Raw genomic sequence first — 19,092 nt, 5'->3', positions numbered from 1 at the left:
ACAATGGTAAATTGTATAGGTGCACTATTTCGGCGAAGAGATGGTGATACAAGTGCAATATGGATGGTAGATATAGGTTTTTGTAATCTGAAAATATAAAAATAGCGAGGTAACAAGTGGTAATTAAAAGTGAGCGAAAATGGTATTGCAATGCTTCAAAACAAGGCCTAGGTTTCATACTTTCACTAGTGCAAGTTCTCTCAACCATGATAACATAATTAGATCATATGACAATCCCTCAATGTGCAACAAAGAGTCACTCCAAAGTCACTAATAGAGGAGAACAAACGAAGAGATTATTGTAGGGTACGAAACGACCTCAAAGTTATTCTTTTCGATCAATCCATTGAGCTATTCCTATAAGTGTCACAAACATCCCGAGAGTTTGTAGTAAAATAACACCTTAAGACGCTAATCAACCAAAACCCTAATGTCACCTAGATACTCCAATGTCACGTCAAGTATCCGCGGGTTTGGTTATATGAAATGCATCACACGATCTCAGATTCATCTATTCAAACCAACACAAAGAACTTCATAGAGTGCTCCAAAGTTTCTACCAAAGAGTGAAGACGAAAACGTGTGACAACCCCTATGCATAGATTCCCAAAGTTACGGAGCCCGCAAGTTGATCACCAAAACATACATCAAGTGAATCAATAGAATACCCCACTGTCACCACGGGTATCCCACACAAGACATACATCAAGTGTTCTCAAATCCTTAAAGACTCAATCCGATAAGATAACTTCAAAGGGAAAACTCAATCCATTACAAGAAGGTAGAGGGGGAGAAACATCGTAAGATCCAACTATAATAGTAAAGCTCGCGATACATCAAGATCATGCCATATCAAGAACACGAGAGAGAGAGATCAAACACATAGCTACAGGTACATACCCTCAGCTGCGAGGGTGAACTACTCCCTCCTTGTCATGGAGAGCGCCGAGATGATGGAAATGTCCACCCGTGATGGATCCCCCGTTCGGCAGGGTGCCGGAACAAGGTCCCGATTGGTTTTTGGTGGCTATAGAGGCTTGCAGCGGTGGAACTCCTAATCTAGGTTTATTTTCGGGGGTTTCTCTATTTATAGGATTTTTGTCGTCAGTCTCACGTCAGGGGGGTCTCCGAGTCATCCACGAGATAGGGGGCGCGCCCGGGGGGGTAGGGCGCACCCTCCACCCTCGTGGATGGCTCGAGACTCTTCTGGCCCAACATTTTACTTCGGGGCTTCTTTTGGTCCATAAAAAATAAACAAAAATTGGCAAGTCAATTGGACTCCGTTTGGTATTCCTTTTCTTTAAAACTCAAAAACAAGGAAAAAACAGAAACTGACACTGGGCTCTAGGTTAATAGGTTAGTCCCAAAAATCATATAAAATAGCATATAAATGCATATAAAACATCCAAGATGGATAATATAATAGCATGGAACAATAAAAAATTATAGATATGTTGGAGACATATCAAACATCCCCAAGCTTAATTCCTGCTCGTCCTCGAGTAGGTAAATGATAAAAATAGAATTTTTTATGTAGAATGCTACCTAACATAATTATCAATGTAATCTTCTTTATTGTGGCAAGAATATTCAGATCCATAAGATTCAAAATAAAAGTTTAATATTGACATAAAAACGATAATACTTCAAGCATACTAATAAAGCAATCATGTCTTCTCAAAATAACATGGCCAAAGAAAGCTATCCCTACAAAATCATATAGTTTGGCTATGCTCTATATTTATCACACAAAATATTTAAATTATGCACAACCCCGATGACAAGCCAAGCAATATTTTCATACTTTTGATGTTCTCGAACTTTTTCAATCTTCACACAATACATGAGCATGAGCCATGGACATAGCACTATAGGTGGAATAGAATGGTGGTTGTGGAGAAGACAAAAAGGACGAGATAGTCTCACATCAACTAGGCGTATCAACGGGCTATGGAGATGCCCATCAATAGATATCAATGTGAGTGAGTAGGGAATGCCATGCAATGGATGCACTAGAGATATAAGTGTATGAAAGCTCAAAAACAAACTAAGTGGGTGTGCATCCAACTCGCTTGCTCACGAAGACCTAGGGCATTTTGAGGAAGCCCATCATTGGAATATACAAGCGAAGTTCTATAATGAAAGGTCCCACTAATATGAAAGTGACAACATGTGAGACTCTCTATCATGAAGATCCTGGTGCTACTTTGAAGCACAAGTGTGGTAAAACGATAGTAGCATTGACCCTTCTCTCTTTTTCTCTCATTTTTTTGTTTGATTTTTTGTGCCTCCTCTTTTTTTGGCCTCTTTTTTATATTTTTTTGTCCGGAGTCTCATCCCGACTTGTGGGGGAATCATAGTATCCATCATCCTTTCCTCACTGGGACAATGCTCTAATAATGATAATCATCACACTTTTATTTACTTACAACTCAACAATTACAACTCGATACTTAGAACAAAATATGACTCTATATGAATGCCTCCGGCGGTGTACCGGGATGTGCATTGATTCAAGAGTGACATGTATGAAAAAATTATGAACGGTGGCTTTGCCACAAATACGATGTCAACTACATGATCATGCAAAGCAATATGACAATGATGGAGCGTGTCATAATAAACGGAACGGTGGAAAGTTGCATGGCAATATATCTCGGAATGGCTATGGAAATGCCATAATAGGTAGGTATGGTGGCTGTTTTGACGAAGGTATATGGTGGGTGTATGGTACCAGCGGAAGTTGCGCGGTTCTAGAGAGGCTAACAATGTTGGAAGGGTGAGAGTACGTATAATCCATGGACTCAACAGTAGTCATAAAGAACTCACATACTTATTGCAAAAATCTATTAGTTATCGAAACGAAGTACTAAGTGCATGCTCCTAGGGGGATAGATTGGTAGGAAAAGACCATCGCTTGTCCCCGACCGCCACTCATAAGGAAGACAATCAATAAATAAATCATGCTCCAACTTCATCACATAACATTCACCATACATGCATGCTACGGGAATCACAAACTTTAACACAAGTATCTCTCAAATTCACAACTACTCTACTAGCATGTCTCTAATATCACCATCTTCATATCTCAAAACAATCATAAAGAATCAAACTTGTCATAGTATTCAATGCACTTTATATGAAAGTTTTTATTATATCTCTCTTGGATGCCCATCATATTAGGACTAGTTTTACAACCCAAGAAAATTACCATGTTGTTCTAAAGGACTCTCAAAATGATATAAGTGAAGCATGAGAGTTCATCAATTTCTTCAAAATAGAACCACCACCGTGCTCTAAAAAGATATAAGTGAAGCACTAGAGCAAATGACAAACTACTCAAAAAGATATAAGTGAAGATCAAAGAATAGTTGAATAATTATGCAACTATGTGAAGAATAACATTTAAGAATTTCATATCTTGGGATATTATTTAAACATCAATCAAAACAAAATAAAACAAAATGACGCTCCAAGCAAAACACATATCATGTGGTGAATAAAAATATAGCTCCAAGTAAAGTTACCGATGAACGAAGATGAAAGAGGGGATGCCATCCGGGGCTTCCCCAAGCTTAGGCTCTTGGTTGTCCTTGAATATTACCTTGGGGTGCCTTGGTCATCCCCAAGATTAGGCTCTTGCCACTCCTTATTCTATAGTCCATCAAAACTTCACCCAAAATTTGAAAACTTCATAACACAAAACTCAACAGAAAATCATAAGCTCCGTTAGTATAAGAAAATAAATCACCACTTTTGGTTCTGTTGTGAACTCATTCTAAATTCATATTGGTATAATATCTACTGTATTTCAACTTCTCCATGGTTCATACCCTCCGATACTACTCAAAGTTTCATCAAAATAAGCAAACAACACATAGAAAGCAGAATCTGTCAAAAACAGAACAATCTGTAGTAATCTGTAACTCTTGAATACTTCTGTAACTCCAAAAATTCTTCTCATTATATTGGTGGAAGTGAGGAATTTTCCTATTAATCTTCTGAAAAATAATCTACTTAAAAGGAATCCTCTGTAAAAAATGACAGCTAATCTCGTGAGCGTAAAGTTTCTGTTTTTTACAGCAAAATCACATTAACTTTCACCCAAGTCTTCCCAAAGGTTCTACTTGGCACTTTATTGAAACACAATCTATAAAAAATGATTACTATAGTAGCTTAATCATGTGTAGACACAAAAACAGTTGGGGTAAATATTGGGTTGTCTCCCAACAAGCGATTTTCTTATGCCTTTCTAGCTAGGCATGATGATTTCAATGATGCTCACATAAAAGATAAGAATTGAAACACAAAGAGAGCATCATGAAGAATATGAGTAGCACATTAAGTCTAACCCACTTCCAATTCCTAGTGATTTTATGAGCAAACAACTTATGGGAACAAGAATAAACTACCATAGGAAGGCAAAACAAGCATAACTTCAAGATTTTTTGACACATAGAGAGGAAATTTGATATTATTGCAATTCCTACAAGCATATATTCTTCCTCATAATAATTTTCAGTAGCATCATGAATGAATCAACAATATACCTATCACATAAAGCACTCTTTTCATGATGCATAAGCATAGAATTTTTCTTACTCTCCACATAAGCAAAATTCTTATCATTCATAGTAGTGGGATCAAACTCAACAAAATAACTATCATGTGAGGCAAAATCCAATTGAAAATTAAAATCAAGATGACAAGTTTCATTGTTATCATTATTCTTTATAGCATACATGACATCACAATAATCATCATAGATAGAAACTTTGTTCTCGTTATCAATTGGAACCTCTTCCAAAATAGTGGATTCATCACTAAAGAAAGTCATGACCTCTCCAAATCCACTTTCATAATTATCACAACAAGATTCAACACCCTCCAAAATAGTGGGATCAATACTACCTAAAGTTGACACTCTTCCAAACCCACTTTCATTAATATAATCATCATAAACAGGAGGCATGCTATCATCATAATAAATTTGCATATCAAAACTTGGGGGAGTAAAAAATATCATATTCATCACACATAGCATCCCCAATCTTGTAGCTTTGCATATCATTAGCATCATGGATATTCAAGGAATTCATACTAATAACATTGCAATCATGCTCACCATTCAAAGATTTAGTTCCAAACATTTTAATGTATTCTTCTTCTAACACTTCGGCACAATTACCGGAATCCTTATTTTCACGAAAGAGATTAAAAATATGAAGCATATGAGGCACCCTCAATTCCATTTTTTGTAGTTTTCTTTTATAGACTAAACTTGTGATAAAACAAGAAACAAAAAGATTCGATTGCAAGATCAAAAGATATAGCTTCCAGCACTAACCTCCCCGGCAACGGCGCCAGGAAAGAGCTTGATGTCTACTATGAAACCTTCTTCTTGTAGATGTTGTTGGGCCTCCAAGTGCAGAGGTTTGTAGGACAGTAGCAAATTTCCCTCAAGTGGATGACCTAAGGTTTATCAATCCGTGGGAGGCGTAGGATGAAGATGGTCTCTCTCAAACAACCCTGCAACCAAACAACAAAGAGTCTCTTGTGTCCCCAACACACCCAATACAATGGTAAATTGTATAGGTGCACTAGTTCGGCGAAGAGATGGTGATATAAGTGCAATATGGATGGTAGATATAGGTTTTTGTAATCTGAAAATATAAAAACAGCAAGGTAGCAAGTGGTAAAAGTGAGCGAAAATGGTATTTCAATGCTTCGAAACAAGGCCTAGGGTTCATACTTTCATTAGTGCAAGTTCCCTCAACAATGATAACATAATTAGACCATATGACAATCCCTCAACTTGCGACAAAGAGTCACTCCAAAGTCACTAATAGAGGAGAACAAACGAAGAGATTATTGCAGGGCATGAAACCACCTCAAAGTTATTCTTTCCGATCAATCCATTGGGCTATTCCTGTAAGTGTGACAAACAGCCCTAGAGTCTGTAGTAAAATAACACCTTAAGACGCAAATCAACCAAAATCCTAATGTCACCTAGATATTCCAATGTCACCTAAAGTATCCGCGGGTTTGATTATACGATATGCATCACACAATCTCTGATTCATCTATTCAAACCAACACAAAGAACTTCATAGAGTGCCCCAAAGTTTCTACCGAAGAGTCAAGACGAAAACGTGTGCCAACCCCTATGCATAGATTCCCAAGGTTACGGAACCCGCAAGTTGATCACCAAAACATACATCAAGTGAATCAATAGAATACCCCATTGTGACCATGGGTATCCCACGCAAGACATACATCAAGTGTTCTCAAATCCTTAAAGACTCAATCCGATAAGATAACTTCAAAGGGAAAACTCAATCCATTACAAGAAGATAGAGGGGGAGAAACATCATAAGATCCAACTACAATAGCAAAGCTCGCGATACATCAAGATCGTGCCATATCAAGAACACGAGAGAGAGAGAGAGAGAGACCAAACACATAGCTACTGGTACTTACCCTCAGCCCCGAGGGTGAACTACTCCCTCCTCGTCATGGAGAGCGCCAGGATGATGAAGATGGCCACCGGTGGTGGACCCCCCTCAGGCAGGGTGTCGGAACAGGGTCCCGATTGGTTTTTGGTGGCTACAAAGGCTTGTGGCGATGGAACTCCCGATCTAGGTTTATTTTCGGGGGTTTTTGTATTTGTAGGAATTTTTGGCCTTGGTCTCACGTCAGGGGGGTCTCCAAGTCATCCACAAGATAGGGGGGCGCGCCTAGGGGGTAGGGAGCGCCCTCCACCCTCGTGGATGGCTCAGGACTCTTCTGGCCCAACTCTTTTACTTCGGGGCTTCTTTATGTCCATAAAAAATCCACAAAAAAATTGGCAAGTCAATTGGACTCCGTTTGGTATACCTTTTCTGTAAAACTCAAAAACAAGGAAAAAACAGAAATTGGCACTGGGCTCTAGGTTAATAGGTTAGTCCCAAAAATCATATAAAATAGCATATAAATACGTATAAAACATCCAAGATGGATAATATAATAGTGTGGAACAGTAAAAAATTATAGATACGTTGGAGACGTATCACATTCTCTCTTGCTTGTATTAGATTTTACTACTGTAATTGATTGCTCCTATTCTGATGCATAGCCTACTTTTGTACCTATTGTTGTACCTTATGTGCTTATCCTAAACTGCTTAGTATAGCTTGGTTGGTGATCCATCAGTGACCCCCACCTTATCCTTGTTGCCCCTGCTTCATCATTGATGACTCGATCAACGTGATCGACGACCAGAGACCGACACATCACCGCATACCCCCTTAGTTGTACGACTCTGCGTAGTAACTATCGAGTGTCGAGGGTGATACCTCATAACGCACTCCTGATGATAACTTTGTAGTGTACTTATTCAGTCATGGTCATCGAGGGTGATTCCTCCTTCACCATTCCCGATATGAATCTGTCGTGCAACACCTCAAGTTTGAACCTCGAGGGTGATTCCTCCTAAGTTCACCTTGATGATTACATCGAGTGGAATCCACCGAGGGTCATTCCTCGGGGTTTCCCCATTGTTGTTTGGACACATGGTTACCTTGACTTTACTTGAGACCATTGTTGAAGTTGGGTCGGCCCGGAGGTGTACCCGTGAGTTGATGTGAAATTTGGGCGGGCCCGAAGAGCACCCGCGAGATAATTACGTGTCATGGTCGGGCATTCTGGGCCCTTGCCATAAGTCCACGAGACGGGGCAATGGGGTCACATCGATCGTGAGTCTCTGCTCATCTTCGCTAGCTCCCAACGCACTAATGATTTCGGTATTTGTTCTGAGTTGGCCCCTGGACTTTACGCACTAACCACCATGCGGGAATAGTTATGGGCCTCGGTGTTGTGGTATCAGCCGAAGCTTTGTCAGATATCCAGTTCAGCATTGTGGGCCTGTCGGGCTAGTGCTCATCCTGGCTCATCGCACAACGACCCGGAGTGCAACGGGCGATGGACCCAAGACCCCAGAGTGCTTAGGATGTAGACCGGCGAGGACCTCTCTGCTGAGCCTAGCTAGGGCTGTGATGTGTTGATCTTCTAAGGTCGGTCATTGACTCAGAAAAGTGTGTCCGGTCAGAGTAATCAAGCGTGTTGGGTATCATGGTGCACCCCTGTAGGGAAGTTATCTATTTGAATATCGTGTCCACCATAATGGACGTTCAGACTTGTATCCTGATCTATTACAACTAGAATTGGTTACGTGAGACATGCGATGGATATGTTGGCTCTGGAATTGCTTTCTCGCAGGGAGTCGAGGAAGGATCTCTGGGCATTAATGTTACAACGTGTTTGTTAATTATAAATTGCTATTCTATACTCTTTTGAATGCTGCAAGATGCTTGAAGATGCTAGTCTTTGATAGGCTAGGCCTTCCCTTCTATTCTGGCATTCTGCAGTCCAGTCCATAGATACAACCCTTCCATTTGATACCACTGCCTTTTTAGTATAGATCTAATGCTTGCGAGTACTTTGGATGAGTACACGGTTGCTTTGCTACCCCTTTCCCCCCTTCTTTCTTCTTTCCGGTTGATGCAACCAGATGGTGGATCCCTAGAGCCAGATGCCACCGCCGATGGATACTACTACATGGAGACCGCCGATGACCAGGAGTAATTAGGAGGTCCCAGGCAGGAGGCCTTGCCTCTTCGATCGTGTTGCTTTTGTGCTAGCCTTCTTAAGGCATCCTTGTTTAACTTATTTCTGTACTCAGATATTGTTGCTTCCGCTGACTCTTGTGTATTGAGCTTGTATTTGAGCCCTCGAGGCCCCTGGATTGTAATATAAAGTCTGTATTATTTTAATTTGTGTCTAGAGCTGTGTTGTGATATCTTCCCGTGAGTCCCTGATCTTGATCGTACACATTTGTGTGTATGATTTGGGTACGGTCGAATCAGGGGCATCGCACCGGTCGTATCGTCTGAAGACGGGAGGATCAGACCCGCCGGACTCTCTTCAATCATGGAACTTACAACTAGAGACCCAGACACGATCTTGGACGCCCCTCTGGATAACTCGAAACTATCGAGGTCTGCGTCCATCGGGCCCAATCAGGTGTCTATCACCGAACCCAGCCCTGCAGATCCACAGACTCTTATTCGGCTTTCGCCCATAGATGAAGCACTAGGTTTAATGCGGTCTCTTGCCATTACGGAAGCTTTGCCTCGAAGCTACACCCAACATGAGTTGGCGGCTGAGAGAGGGGAACTTAATGCCCCACCCACCACCCAGTTAATAGGCACTGTCGAGGATTTAACCGACATGCTATACTATGCGTCCGAAGACATCGATGGTGTGGAAGATGATGTTGACGTCGAGCCTGGCCAAGGCCCTCGTACTACAGGGCGTTGGACAGCCACTTCTACCTATGATGTATACATGGTGGACACACCTCATAAAAAGGATGACCAGGCCACCGAAGACAAGGACAAGCCTGTCGATGAGCCACCAAAGCGCCTGCGCCGGTGGCACCGTGCACGATCGCGTCGGGCAAGGGATAGCAATACCGGCACCGAAGACAATGAGACTTCGGATAGTGTCGAAGACCCCGAACACCCTGTTGAGCCCATGTACGAACTGGATGAGAGGGAGGAGGGTCAGTATAGTCCCAAACACGCTGATCATGAAGATTCGGAGGATAGCAACTATATGCCAGTCTCCGAAGAAGATGTTAGCCTTGGTGACGAAGATTTTATCATCTCAGAGGAACGTCTCGAACAAGAATGCTTCAAGCGACAGCTCATCGCTACCATGCGGAGCCTGAAAAAGAAACAACAATAGCTCATAGCTGAACAGCATACGCTCAACGAAAGGTGGACCAAGGTCCTGGCGCCGAAGAGTACGGCCCCGAGCGACCAGTAAAAAGTTACCCCAAGCGGAAGCTGCTGCCACAATTCAATGACGAAGACCTTGAGCCAACACCATCGAAATACAATTATGCAGATCAGCTAGACCGACCACCACATGGACGAGACAAAACGGCACATCAAGCCGAACACCAGCCCGCACCCCCTTGCCGAAGAGGCAAGGATACAGCGGCCGCGGGCTATACATATGATTTACATCAGGACCTGGCCAATAAAGCCGGTTAGACCAGATCGATCTATAGATCAAGAGGCCATGCCTCAGCGCGAGATAACGGCTATGAAGCCCGGCATGGCGAACATTACAATATTTGGGATCAGCATCAAACTTAGATGTCATCCGATCTCCGCCGTGATGTTGCACGGTATAGAGGTGCCGCACACCCGATGTGCTCTACCGACGAGGTAATGCAACACCAGTTTCCGAAAGGGTTCAAACCCGTAAACATCGAGAAGTACGATGTAATGACGGATCCGGCTGTCTGGACTGAAGATTTTCTTCTCCACATTCATATGGCTCGTGGAGATGACCTCCATGCCACTAAATATATTCTTCTAAAGCTAAAAGGACCAGCATGACACTGGTTGAACAACCTCATAGAGAACTCCATTGAAACCTGTGAAGATTTAGAAGATACTTTTCGGGGAAACTTTCAGGGCACTTATGTCTGGCCCCCGGATGCTGATGACTTAAGTCACACAATCCAGCAACCAGGAGAATCAAATCGCAACCTTTGGAATCGGTTCCTAATTAAAAAGAACCAAATCATGGACTGTCCAAACGGCGAAGCCTTAGTGGCCTTCAAGCACAACGTCCATAATGAATGGCTTGCCCGACACCTCAGGTAGGAAAAGCCGAAGACCATGGCAGCTTTAACTGCACTCATGACCCGTTTCTGTGCGGGTGAAGATAGCTGGTTAGCTCATAGAAGCAATAGCTCCAGCGACCCCGACACTTCTGAGGCCAGGGACGGCGATGGTAGACCACGCCGCAATAAAAACAAACATTAGAGCAATAATGACGACATAGATGATATGACAGTCAATGCCGGATTCTGTGGTTCTAAATCTAGTCAGCATAAGAAACCTTTCAAAAGCAACAGGGATGGTCCATCCAACTTGGAAAAAATCCTTGAGAGGCCCTGTCAGATTCATGGCACACCTGAGAAGCTTGCTAACCACACAAACAGAATCTGTTGGGCTTTCAAACAGGCCAGCAAGATAAATATCGAACACGAGGGAAAGGGACCTCCAAGCTTCGACGCATTAATGAGGATATAAAGGAAGCTGATGATCACCACCTTTTGTTTGGTACTTATATTACAACATCATCCGCATTCCCTCCTTACATTCGACTGACATACGCACTTCGGCTCGGCCTTCATACTAGGGGCTATACTTGGCCTCACACATTCTTAAGTCCAAACACCTATAGGAAACTCTTTGGCGTCCCGGATATTGCATTATATGCATCGGTTCCGAATCATGTCTTTGGTCTATAGTTGGGTTGCCCGGCTCCTGTGTTTGCCACCTTACGTTCCGTGAGTTCGGCTAAGGTAGCAAAGGGAGAACTACTGTGGTTGTATTTCCGGTTCGTCTAGTCAAGTACCTCAGTAGAGAAAGCCGAAAACTGACTGTCATGATATGCGAGAGCTGGTCAGCGATCCGGTGACTTAGTGTTATACTACAAATCATTCGCGATTTACGCCGTGTCATACGAGGGGCTGGGATTCGACGAGCCATGTTGCAAAGACGCCATAATCCGGAGTGTCGTTTACGCAACATGGGCTAGTACTTAGCCCCACCAATGGATTCCTATGGCTAAGTGAAGATAATAAAGCCATATAGTCTAATTTCCTAGTTCATCTAGCGGACGCCTCCTCCATGGACCAAGACATTGGATAAAGAGCGGATACGCGTTTGTGAACACCCCAAAAATATTTTCACGGGGGCGGAAGACAACGACTGGCAATCTTCAGAAATATAATGGCCGAACAGGAGGATAAATCAACAAAATCAAAAGGAGAAAGCATAAATATTTCACATCATGAGTTCATTACATGGTTCTTACAAACCAGAATCCACTACTCAAATAAGATATCCTTTGTGCATTGTCCCTCTAAAATTCGGGCTCCCTCGGGGCCTCGCTGAAGTACGTCTCCGGCCTCCGGTTGTAATTTCAGTGGCCTTCATCTTCACCCATTGCATCTTGACACGGGCGAAAGCCATCCTGGCACCCTCTATGCAGGCCGACCCCTTTATGGCATCAATCTGAGGACGTGCGTTGACCAGCCGCTTCACAATTCCGAGGTAGCTGTTGGGTATGGGCTCAGATAGCCAAAGTTGGACTATTAAATCCTTCATGGCCAACCAGGCCACCCTATGCAGCTCGGACAACTGCTTCAGCTGATCGCTGAAGGGCGCCAGATGCTCTGGCGCAAGATAATGCGACCAGAACAGCTTCTCCGTCGAGCTCCCCTCTTCGGCTCGGAAGAACTCTGCGGCGTCAGCAACACGCCTTGGCAGATCCGCAAACGCGTCAGGAGAACTCCAAACTCGGGACATCAAGATATATCTCCTACTTGCAAATTTACTGTGTAGAAGAAAAGCCTTACTAGCTGCTATCTGCCTCGCCTGCTGGATCTCCTGGTGGACGCTATGGGACTCAACCCGGGCCTCCTTGATATCCTTGAGAGCCTTGGCGAGTTCGGATGCTTGGTCCGAAGTCTTCTGCTCCAAGGACTCACACTTAGTAATGGCGTCCTTGAGCTCTTTCTCGACTTCGCTAACAAAAGCCTCATGTTTTCGGCGGGCAGTTTGCTCCGCCTCCAGCTCCTTTGCTGCTTTGTAAGCGGCTGCCCTGTTCACCTCCGCCTCTTTTTTGGCTTGGGCAAGCGCGCTCTTAAGGGACTCGACCTCAGCTGCCAACTATAATTATAATCATAAAATTCAATAAGTTAAAAGAATTAGTACACATATAGCTTTTGGTATGTAAGTGCTGCATACCTTGCGTTTCGTCAAACCACTTGTTGACGCGACCGAATGAGCTCAGAAACCTCTGCGGCTTGGGCAGTAGCCGCCAACATGGATGCCTATCTCACACATTAGCACAATATATCAATAATTTGGTTTGGGATCCTTTGTACCGATTGTTCTAATCCAGACAGAGTCTCAGGGGCTACTATCTATACATGGGTTCATCCTTTTATATGAAAAACTTGTGAGAGAATTACATCGCATACCTCAAAGCTCGTCAGTAGGCTATTGGAGGCTTCGTCCAGTCCGCTTTTCGCAGACTGAACCTTTTCCATAACCACGCCCATCAGGGTATGGTGCTCCTCCATGATGGAAGCGGGTTGCAACGCCTCCTCCAGAGAAGGATGCCACACCCAAGATGCGACCCTATCCTAAAGGAACTCGAAGGTCCCACCAAGGATAGAAGCGCATCTTGAAGACGCTTTTGCAAGGTGGATATCATTACATCAACATTACATAATAGATGGGGATACAAACAAAAGGCATACAATGCCACATGAATACAACATCACAATACATAAGAGCAACATCCGACTACGGATAAAACACAAATAGAAACTCAAAGGACATCCACCCTGCTAGCCCAGGCTGCCTACCTAGAACCTATCCCTTGAACAAAGAAGAAGCAGAAGAAGAACTCCAAAACAAGCAAGCATCGCTCTTGCGTCATGATCATCGCATAACCTGTACCTGCAACTGTTGTTGTAGTAATCTGTGAGCCACGAGGACTCAGCAATCCCATTACCATGGGTATCAAGACTAGCAAAGCTTAATGGGTATGGAAAGGATAAGTGGTGAGGTCGCAGCAGCAACTAAGCATGATATGGTGGCTAACATACGCAAATGAGAGCGGGAAGAGAAACAACGGAACGGTCGTGAAGCTAGCAATGATCAAGAGGTGATCCTGAACTCCTACTTACGTCAAACATAACCCAAAACCGTGTTCACTTCCCGGACTCCGCCGAAAAGAGACCATCACGGCTACACACACGGTTGATGCATTTTAATTCGGATCTGGTGTCAAGTTATCTACATCCAGACATTAACAAATTCCCATCTGCCACATAACCACGGGCACGGCTCTCGAAAGTTTATACCCTGCAGGGGCATCCCAACTTAGCCCATCACAAGCTCTCACGGCAACGAAGGATATTCCTTCTCCCAGGAAGACCCGATCAGTCTCGGAATCCCGGTTTACAAGACATTTCGACAATGGTAAAACAAGACCAGCAAGACCGCCCGATGCGCCGACATCCCGATAGGAGCTGCACATATCTCGTTCTCAGGGCAACACCAAATGAACACTATGTACAACTAAAACCAAACCTCAAGTTTCCCCGAGGTGGCGCTACAAGTGGCTCTAGTTCGGACCAACACTTAGAGAAGCATTGGCCCGGGGGGCGGAATAAAGATGACCCTCGAGAGAGCGACTCCCAAGGGAAAAGTAGGTGGTGGTGAGGCAAATGGTAAAACCAAGGTTGGGCCTTGCTGGAGGAGTTTTATTCAAAGAGAAATGTCAACGGGTCCCATAAATCACCTAACTGCGTTAGTTACGCAAAATCCGGGAACATAATACCGATATGACAGAAACTAGGGCGGCAAGAGTGGAACAAAACACCAGGCATAAGGCCGAGTCTTCCACCCTTTACCAAGTATATAGATGCATTAATTAAATAAGAGATATTGTGATATCCCAACATAATCCTGTCCACCATGGAGCAATCTTCAACTTCACCTGCAACTAGCAATGCTATAAGAGGGGCTGAGCAAAGCGGTAACATAGCCAAGCAACGGTTTGCTAGGAAGGGTGAAAATGTTAGAGGTTGACATGGCAATTTGGGAGGCATCGTAAACAAGTGATAGGTAGCGCAACATAGCGATAGAACGAGGCAACTAGCATAGCAATGATAGTAGTGAGATCCAGGATAACGGTCATCTTGCCTGAAATCCCGCTAGGACAAAGAACGAGTCCATGAAGAAGATGAAGCCACGAAGACGAACCAAGCATAGACGAACGGATCCTCACGATCGCAACGAAACAGGAACCAACGAGAAGAAGCATAACCGGAAAGAAGCAAACAACATAGTAAACACACAAGCATAACCATGACATGATGCACAATCAAGTATGATGCATGTCCAGTTTAATGAGTCATGGCATGGCAAAGTGCAACAAACAATACTACAATTTAAGTGGAGCTCAATATGCAATGAGTTGCATATTGACAAAACACCACATCCAATTATTTAGTTCACTCCCGTTTATGCTACCCAACAATATTAAATTTTGTTAACATGGCAAGAGGTGCAACACAATAAAACTACCTATCTAGGCAAGTTTAAATGAGGCCGGAAACAACAAACAACAATTCCAAAAAATCCCCATGTCGTATTTCGAATTTGCTACTGTTCTGCCTTATACACAATTTGAGAGTTGTTAAACATGCCAAATAATGCTACCATGTTAAACTATACATTTTTATATCCCATTTACATATAAAGAACATCTAAAACCGAGCTACGGTTATTTAGTTATGAAATAAACCATTTTAACATGTCATTATACAAATTAAATGCAAACGTCCATTTTAAACATTTCAAACATGGATGAAAGATGCAGAATATGAAAGTACATGAAAATCTGAGCATTTTGCATATATAACATGTTTTATTTGGATGCATGGACATTTAGTTATGAGCATTTTAAAATGATGGCAATTTTCTGTAAATATGCACGATAAAGAATAAATGCTAAAACGCATGGAACGGGAAAAAAACATGCACAGGCCGAATTGCAGCACACCGTAGCAGCCCAGGAGTGGATCAGGCCCAACAGGCCATATGTATGCACGCTGGGGGCAAAATAAACAAAAGAGGGGCAAAAGAATTGGGGGCACCCTGGGATTCGATACCAAGACCTCCTGGAAGTGTGCTTGCGGGCTGACCAGCTGAGCTAGAGCCGTCCTTCTGCATTGAAAGGGGTTCGGCTCATTTTGAACTAGCGAAACTCTGGGGTTGCTTCCCCTTGGCGCACAGGGAGCTCGGAGAGGCTGCCGACAAGAAAACGTGACCGCGGCGAGGGCGGCTGAGCAGTGTCGGGTGTGCGGAAAAGGGAGGGTGGTGCACTGTATGGCGCACGCGTACAGAGGCTCGAGCACGAGCTCATGCTTGTCTCGGGCATGGCACGGCAAGGCGGATGCCAGCGACAGCTTGGCGGACATGGGGCGAGAAGCAAGGCGATCTGCGGGCGTGGGCGTGCGCGTGCGCGGGCTGCAGGTGGCGCGGTACGTTGTGCATGTGTGGATCAACGAGCAGAGCAAGGGCATGAACACCAGGACGAACTCGAGGCCGTCCATGGCGAACGAACTTGGGCAGCATGGATCGGGTATTACAACGATGGTAACAACAGGGAAAGAAGATGGGGAGGCGCGACTGCTCACAAAGGGTGGAGACACGCTGCCGAGGGCGAGGCGAGGCGCTGATCGTGGCGGCGTGCGGCTCCGGCTCTGGCTCCACAAAGAAGACAAATAGGGGAGGTAGGCGACGAGGGAAGGCGATGAAGGAGCTTGCTGAACTTGGTGTTCCTCTGATCTGTGAAGAAGACGAAGCAGAGGAAGAAGGGGACGTCGTGGAAGAAGACGATCGGGTCTCGAGGAGTCGCTTGGAGATGTTTCGGGAGTCACGGTACTTGCCGCGGGGGAAGACGACGACCGGGCGATGCTGGCTACGCCGGGCTCGAGCTCAGCTCGGCTGGTCATGGCGATGACGATGGCAGGGGTGTGGGGAGCTTACCTCGGCGGCGGGTGGAGGCACAAGAGGGGAAAACGGAGCGAGGAGGAAACCCTAGGGTTGGGGCAGGATTATATAGGAGGAAGGGAGCAGCTGCGGCCGTCAAATCGACCGGAGTGCCGACGTGGAGGCTCTGGATGTCCTACCGTACAGGGAGAAGACGATGAACAGAGGAGCGGTGCTGGTGGGCTGGATTCGAAGGGGTAAGTGAGGTGGCTTGCTGTAGGTGGGCTGGGGAGATGGGCTGCTGCTGCTGGAGCTGGGCTCACTCTCTTGCTACATTTCTTTTCCTTCCTTTTCTCTTCAGACAGAAATCTTGGAAGAAAAGAAAAGCAAGGGAAGATACGGAATTTGGCAGGGATGAAGATATTAATGGAGTCCTGGAAATATGCACAATTTGAATAAATTGCTTTGGCCATTTTTGAGGATATAAAAATAATTCAAGTTTGAATTAAATTCAAACTTGAGCCATTTTTGAACCCAACCAAAACAACTCCAAAATGGATGATACTTGACAGAGAGGTATAAGGCATGGAGTAAGATCATCAAGAAATAAATGAACATTAAAGGAGAAGCGAATAATGTCACATGCAAAAATGTGAAGGAAGGAGGAAGGGAGAGGTGGTGATACATGGGCATGGCTTGAGAGAGAGAGCAAGGGCTGATGCACATACAAGAATAAAGTAACATGTAATGTAAGGCTGAGTGCAATGCACATGATGCTCATGGCCACAACATGATTGACCAAAAGCAGTATGACAAGAGATAGGCATGGCAAAACAAACAAGGATGGCATAATGGAATATAATAAAAGATGAACATGATGCAAGAAGCAAAATATGACAATGGCACTAATCATGATCATGGCATAAACATATAGGAATGAAATATGCAAAACAATTATGATAAAGCACAAACATAATGGTCACACGGCAATAACTAAAATAAAGGAAGGCATCTGGAGCATCGGACTCGGGGCGTTACATAGGAGTAGCCTCCGGGTTAACGGAAGCCGCTGCTGGAGCTGTTGCTCCTCCCCCTCTATTGAAGGGGGCAGCACATCCCTTCTGGAGTCGTATTGGTCTCTAGAATGGTGTGCGGTGGGGGCCCGGACTGTTGGGGCTCCACGTTGTTGGTGGTCATGGGGGTTGCCTCCCGCAAGCCTTCGGCAACTGAGGTATTAACCTCACGTGCTTTATCGACGCCTTCGTCCGCCCCGCCTTGGCCAGGAGGAGTCCTTTGGGTTGACAGCTCAGTGTCCTCCCTGGCAGTAGGTGAGGGGGCCAGTGATAGAGCATCACTCTCCGCCTCTTCAGGCGCCAGAGAGTTCCCCGACATAGATGAGGCATTCGGAATATCGCGTGGAGGGCTGAAAAGCAAGCAAAGATATAATTTATATGACAGAGGCAGGTAAGTGGAAGCTGAACAAGTAAGGTTATGGTACTTAAGATTCATCCAGGGGCTTCACCCTAGAGGCTCTCCTCGGGCTGTGTTTGGACTCTGAGTCCAAACTGACCGAGAGGGTTATCTTCCCCTTCTTCGATGTCGCCCCCTCCAGGTTTTTCAGAGGTTATCCTCTTCTTGCTCCTCGTTTTGCGAGGGGAGTCGCTCTCCACCTACTTCTCCTCCTCTTCGTCCTCGTCTTCCTCATGAGAGGAGGCGTCCTCGGTCTCTCCGGACATGTGCCGAAGGACCTATGCAGCATGGCCCACCCTTGGGCACCTTGTCCTTCTTCACTGGCGCCTGGTAGGGCGCCGGGACCAGCATCTCCGTCAGCAGGGGAGTGGTTGTGTCTTCGGGAAATGGAGCCGAACTCTTGATCCGCTCCGCTTTGTTTGTCCAACCCTGTAAAGAAAGGGGCTGATAAGATTCATACTGATCAAAATATAGACTAGACATATCTTCGGAAAGTTAATACTTACCAGAGTGGCCGGAATCTCGGCGTCGAGCCCGACGTCTTCGGTCTCCATAGGCCAACTGTTCTGGGCCTTGAAAAGTAGATTCCATATTCCTTTGTGTGTTGTGCCGAAGAAGCGCTTCAAGGTCCGTGGCTACTCCGGATTGAACTCCCACATGGGGGAGGCCCGGCGTTGGCAGGGGAGAGTGCGGTGGAAGAGCATGATCTGCACCACATTGGTGAGACCAACATTCTTTCCAAACACATTGGTGATGTGCGTCTGCAGCATTTGCACCTTCGTCTGCCCCCCCAGTCAAGGCCCTTAGCGGTCCACGAAGTGAACCTCGTGCGGGGTTCGGATCTGAACTCCGAATTTTCCGCCCAGTTGGTGCAGCGCGACTCGGTGATGTAGAACCACTCTTGCTGCTAGACGTTGACGGTCTCGATGAAGGCCCCCTCGGGCCATGTGGCATTGGGCAACTTGCTTATCATGGACCC

The sequence above is a fragment of the Triticum dicoccoides genome, chromosome 4B, assembly GCF_002162155.2.
Source record: "Triticum dicoccoides isolate Atlit2015 ecotype Zavitan chromosome 4B, WEW_v2.0, whole genome shotgun sequence".
Lineage (NCBI taxonomy): Eukaryota > Viridiplantae > Streptophyta > Magnoliopsida > Poales > Poaceae > Triticum > Triticum dicoccoides.
This window is presented reverse-complemented; position numbering follows the sequence as displayed.